This window comes from Phalaenopsis equestris, unplaced genomic scaffold (assembly GCF_001263595.1).
Source record: "Phalaenopsis equestris unplaced genomic scaffold, ASM126359v1 Scaffold000165, whole genome shotgun sequence".
In the NCBI taxonomy this organism is placed as follows: domain Eukaryota; kingdom Viridiplantae; phylum Streptophyta; class Magnoliopsida; order Asparagales; family Orchidaceae; genus Phalaenopsis; species Phalaenopsis equestris.
In genome coordinates, this window is record NW_018164607.1 from 214,078 (window position 1) to 219,939 (window position 5,862).

Sequence of the window (5,862 nt, forward strand, 5' to 3'; positions counted from 1 at the left end):
TTCATATTATATTTGTTTCATAACCTCTCAAGTATAAATCCTTTTTTGTCTAGCATTCATGCAGCCGTGCCCTCCACCCTCCTAATCACTTGCATCAATCTTAAACTCTTTCAACCCAATGCTAATGCTTCATAGACCTTGATGAAACAATTGCATATCCAAATCTAATACTTTCAATTGTATATTATCAACACACTACTTTTAGGAGGATTAGCTGATATTGATCAAATCAACATTGAACATAAGAAATATAAATGACTTTCATTTATTTGATTTCTTTTGTATATATACTTTTTACAATGAGTCATTCACTTGGAAATAACTCCAAGGGGATGATATAGATAATTTTATTATTTTTTTCTCAAATGGAAATCTATAGTCATAAGGTTTTATAAAGAATGAATGTAATATCTTAAAGCAACCTCACTAATTTGACAAGAAAAAAAAATCATGGCTCTGTTCCTCAGGTGAATCCTCATTACTTTGTTATTTTCTTGGTGTCAAATGTAATCATTTAGTCAAGGAAAATACTAATAAAAACCTTGCAATCATTCTCAATACATTGTAACCACCCATAACATCGATTTCTATGAGCACTTCCATAGAGAAACTTTCAAATTAGTGTAGTGCATATCCAAGATTAAGGAAGAATTCTATTGTTTACATCTCATAAATAGTTGAAGAAAAAGAAGATGGAATCATGGCTACATTTTTTTATTAATGAATTTGATTTTAGGTTGTTAATATCCCATTTTTGAATTGAAGAGGGATCTAAAATTCAGAATCAAGGCTTAGAAACAATAAAACCATTCTTCCATAGAATCTCATTCTATGACTCATTGATGGATGGACACTTTGATATTACTTAATGAAAGGCATATGATTGATTTTGAAGTGAAGGATGGATGGGTATTAATTTTTAGTTAGTGGAAGAAGAAGTGGGAGAACCTAATAGATATGGTATGAGGCAAGAGAATACCAAAGCTGGTCGAGAACTGCACCATGTACACGAGTTTTGGGTTAATCTTTTATGGTTGGTTTAATATGGACTTGAAGAATAGACTACACAACAAAAAATGAGGAATGAAGTGATTTGTGGACAGATTAGATGTGGGGAAGAAGATCAAATATATTGTTTGGGGATGAGTATTAAAATATTGGTGTATGAAATTGAATCAAGGGAGGATTGATGGCAGATTTTGTAGAGTTTATAGATGAAATAAATGAGGGTAACATAATGCAAACTTAATGTTTTTTTTCAAATTATTAAAGTGGAATGTGAGTAATAAAATGTGTAGTTAAAATCTAACAAAATACATAAATAAAAAAAATATCATCAAATGAGGGTTGGTTCACGTCACAACATGGAGATGACATGACACCAAGCCTTCCACATGGAGATCTTTCCTCCTAAAATCTGCATGTTATTTTATTGATATATAATTATATTTTATTATTGGTAATACTTTTGTAAGCCTTAAAATCATAAGGAATGTAAAATCATCAAAAGAATATTAAAGGTGGCTAAATATTTAATTGAAATATATTAAAATTTGCTCAAGGTTTTATTAATTCATAAAACTTTAAAGGTTTTCAGTTTTAATATAATGCATGCAAAGAAATAATTCAAATATTTTGAAATAATTTTCTAATTTATATATCTTTTCATAGTATAAAACATCCACAGGAAGTAACTTGCATGTAACCATCCAAGTTGTGACGCCCATGTACACGCTTGTGCACACAGATGCTCATCATGCATGTGCATGCCCACGTTGGCGCACTCCCATGTATGCGAGCACACATAGACTCCATCCTACTCAACTGTGTGTGCCCCCACACACCAGCGCTCTTGCACTCCACATGGCCGCACCTAAAGGTGTGCACGCATGCACCTGAACACATGCAAGTACCGACGCACCCATGCATGCTCACACACATGCTCCTTGGGCCAACAGAAGCTCAAGTTAGGGCTAATTTTTTAAATATTATGATTATTTCAACACACGACAGGAAAAATTTTGGCATGAGAAAGTGAATAATATTCAAGTAGAAAGAGAGAATCACTTGCCCCCTCTAAGACAACCAAATAGATTAATATTTCATAGAATTAAAAACAATTTTACTACCTTTTGTTTGCAAGTTTGAGTTCATGTAGGTTGTCTTTTAACTTATGTTTGGAATTCCTTTTTGTACAACCAAGAGAGAGCTTTAAGGAGAGAAGTTTATGAAGAAAGAACTTTCCTATTCCTTCCCTTCTTCTTGCCCTTCCTCTTCGTCTCATTCTAGCTTCAGTGAAAGTCTCTTTCTTTCTCTTTAGGATCAGAGAGAAGGCTTTCAAAGAGCATTTCTTCTTTTAATTATTAATTTCATCAAAGCTAAGAGTTGGTTCTCCTACAAGAGCTTAGAACCACAAAGAAGTGGAGCTTTTCGCCTCCAAATTCTCTTTCCATAAAAAAGACTGGTGAGACAAAGATCGACGTCAACCCTGATGGCAAGAATCCTTCATCTATTCCTTCATTTTCAGAGCCCACATACTGATGTTAGAGTCATAAAGTAGGTTAATATTATAGAATGCTCCTAGGATAGGATGCTCAACCTTTCATATCTTTTTTTATGAGTGCTTTTAAAATCCTAACCTTCTTTCTCATGTTTGGTTAGAGTTTGTATATAATATTCTTAACTCTTAAAAAAATTACTAAATTATGTTGCCTTTGGCTAGTGTTTGATGGAGTATATACTTATGAGACTATAAGCTTATCAATTTCATGAAAGATCTTATGTATTTTGCATTAGTTTTATGGCATTTTCAATGGTATTTTCATACCACTCATACTTAGGTATCTTGTTTCCTTATAAGCAGGCTATAAGATATATATTTTATTTCTAATAAACAACAACCTATCATAACTTACATTTCATAAGATCGGATGTGCATGATCTTGAGATTCTATGAGGTTTTAGCTAGCGGCCCTATCCAAATAGGATTAGCGGTTTTTTAGAGTTGAGCGTGTTTCAATCATTTGTGGGATTGAATTATAAGTAACTTTTTCTTAAATTTTCGTCTGAGGTTTTACTTATTTAGAAAATCTCACTTTTAGTTGTAGGATTTTGAGGATGTTTTTCTTGCTACGACATAAGCCCTCACTCTTAGGTTTTTAAATGATCTGATATCATAAGATATAAGTCCTAAAAATTCTAATAAACTTTCTACCCAAACAAATAAATTTCTTCATTCTAAAAAAATTATTAAAGCCTAACCATAAGGTTGTTGAAGTGCCAATGAGTTTTTTAGTATACGGATACTTCCTACTTTTTTTCATTTAGATTCTGATAAGAATAATTTCATATTGAATTTTTCAGATTGAAATTTCAAATAAGCAATCATGGAAACTAAATTTTGAAAAACTTGAAGAATTAACATCAGCCTAAATTGAAAATTTACTTAAAAATTTAATATCTTAAGATAAAATTAACTGGAGGAGTTTGCCCTTATAAAAAGTTTGGAACTCAAGTTAATCTAAACTCTATTTAATATTCAGGTTAGATAGAGGAAAGAGTTGCTGGTTTAAACATAAACCCATTATGTTTTAAATAAATGTATTTTTGAATAATCAAACCCAACAGTTGAAGTGACATATTTTGAAGAAGCTCCAACATGATTGTACTGAACATATGGTTAAAATTCACCATGTGAAGTCCAATAACAATAATCAGGTTTAATTCCCCTACAATATAGGTCCAACTCCACTTTTTCAGATTTCAGATATGCTTAATTCTTGTGTTTCACACAGGGTATCAGAACCTACCGTTCGAAAGTTAAAAGGGCAGTTGCGATGCCAAATGTAAGAACTCTTCAACACCATCAAAAAACTTGTCAGTTAATTCTTTTTTTTTTTATGGATATAATATGTTATATATCCACAATCTATTGCTTCAAATATCCATCTGTACCATAGATGTAGCTATATAGATTAGTATAATGTCATTGTGTCCTACTGAGTGTTATATTTTTTATTTAAATCCTAACCCAATTACACATCTTACTCGAATTCCTAGGCCACCTTTGTTGGTTTAAACATAAACCCATTAAATTTTAAATAAATCTATTTTTGAACAATCAAACCCAACAGTTGGAGTGACATATGTTAATGAAGCTCCAACATGATTGTACTGAACATATGGTTAAAATTCACCATGTGAAGTCCATTAACAATAATCAGGTTTAATTCCCCTACGGTATAGGTCCAACTCTACTTTTTCAGATTTCAGATATGCTTAATTCTTGTGTTTCACACAGGGTATCTGAACCAACCTTTCGAAAGTTAAAAGGGCAGTTGCGATGCCAAATTTAAGAACTCTTCAACACCATAAAAAAACTTGTCAGTTAATTCTTTTTTTATGGAGATAATATGTTATATATCCACGATCTAATGCTTCAAATATACATATGTACCATAGATGTAATTATATAGATTAGTATAACGTCATTGTGTCCTACTGAATGTTATATTTTTTATTTAAATCCTAGCCCAATTACACATCTTACTCGAATTCCTAGGCCACCTACTCATCATACCAGAAAGCCAAAGCCCACAAATCAAAAGAATCAACCAACCCATTAGCACCCAAACTATCCCATCAACCCACTAACCTATTAAAGTACCACCCCATTTTTTCACTCCTAAACAAACAAAAATTAACACTAGCTACCGCCATCTTAAACTTCCATTGCACAATTTCTAAGATATTTACATATCTCACACATAAATTTTCATATTCACATACATAACACAAATTTCTTAGGTATCTAAATTTTCATATTTAGATGCACAGCACAAATTATATATATATATATATACATATCTCATACCTAAACTTATTTAAAATCATGAAATCAATATACATTCAATGTCTAAAAGAGGAATGCGAAAGAAATTGAGCAAAACCTATGTATTTTCGAATCTAACACCTATGCACGGAAAACAAATATATATATATATATCTTACGCTAAACCAAAGCTTAGACGTGTGGAATAAGATTTCTCAACTTGGATGGGATTGGAGCGGTGAATTAGACCCGAAATCGTCGGAAAAACTCGGAGGTGACGAAGGAAAGCAGGAGGAGAAGGAGAGGAGTTTAGGCACGAAGTGGAGCTGCAGTTTCGTGGGAGCCCTATTTCAGGGTTTTTGAGTTGGCATTAGCATCTGCAAATGCTGATGTTAACAAGTGATTTTAGCGCCGGTTATAACGGAAGCTAGTACGACGTTAAACTGTTGATTCAGCGTCCTCCACTCGGTGCAACCTATCTACATTGATTCTCTTGGGAGCGGAACCACAGACGATTCTAAATGGACTCAAATTTTGCAGCGAAAATAATTCTAATGCTAGTTCACACTTTTTCCATAGTAATTTCTACACACACACTTGTAATTTTAACTAAACTATAATATTTGTTACTCTTGATGGGTTAACTCTTACAGCCCCCGCATGATACATGATGTATATTTTGTCAACACACATTCTCTTTTCCAATCACCTCACACATTTGAAAAAATCAATGAAAGCGATTTTTTAGTTCTTACTTGCCAAATTATTGGTTGTGCGCATTAAGCTAAGACATTATTTGCTTAAATATAATTATATAAATTATATTTTCCTTGACAAAAATATTAAATAGAACTTTTAGTCATTATAGCAATAGCTATTTTTCTTTTAGCAAATTATTATTATTAGAGTAATAAAATGGAAGAAAATTTTCGTTTTTGGATATTAACATAAATTGTTAACCCAATGCGTGTTTGTAAATAAAAATTCCGAAAAATGAGAATATTAATGGATTATATATATATATATATATA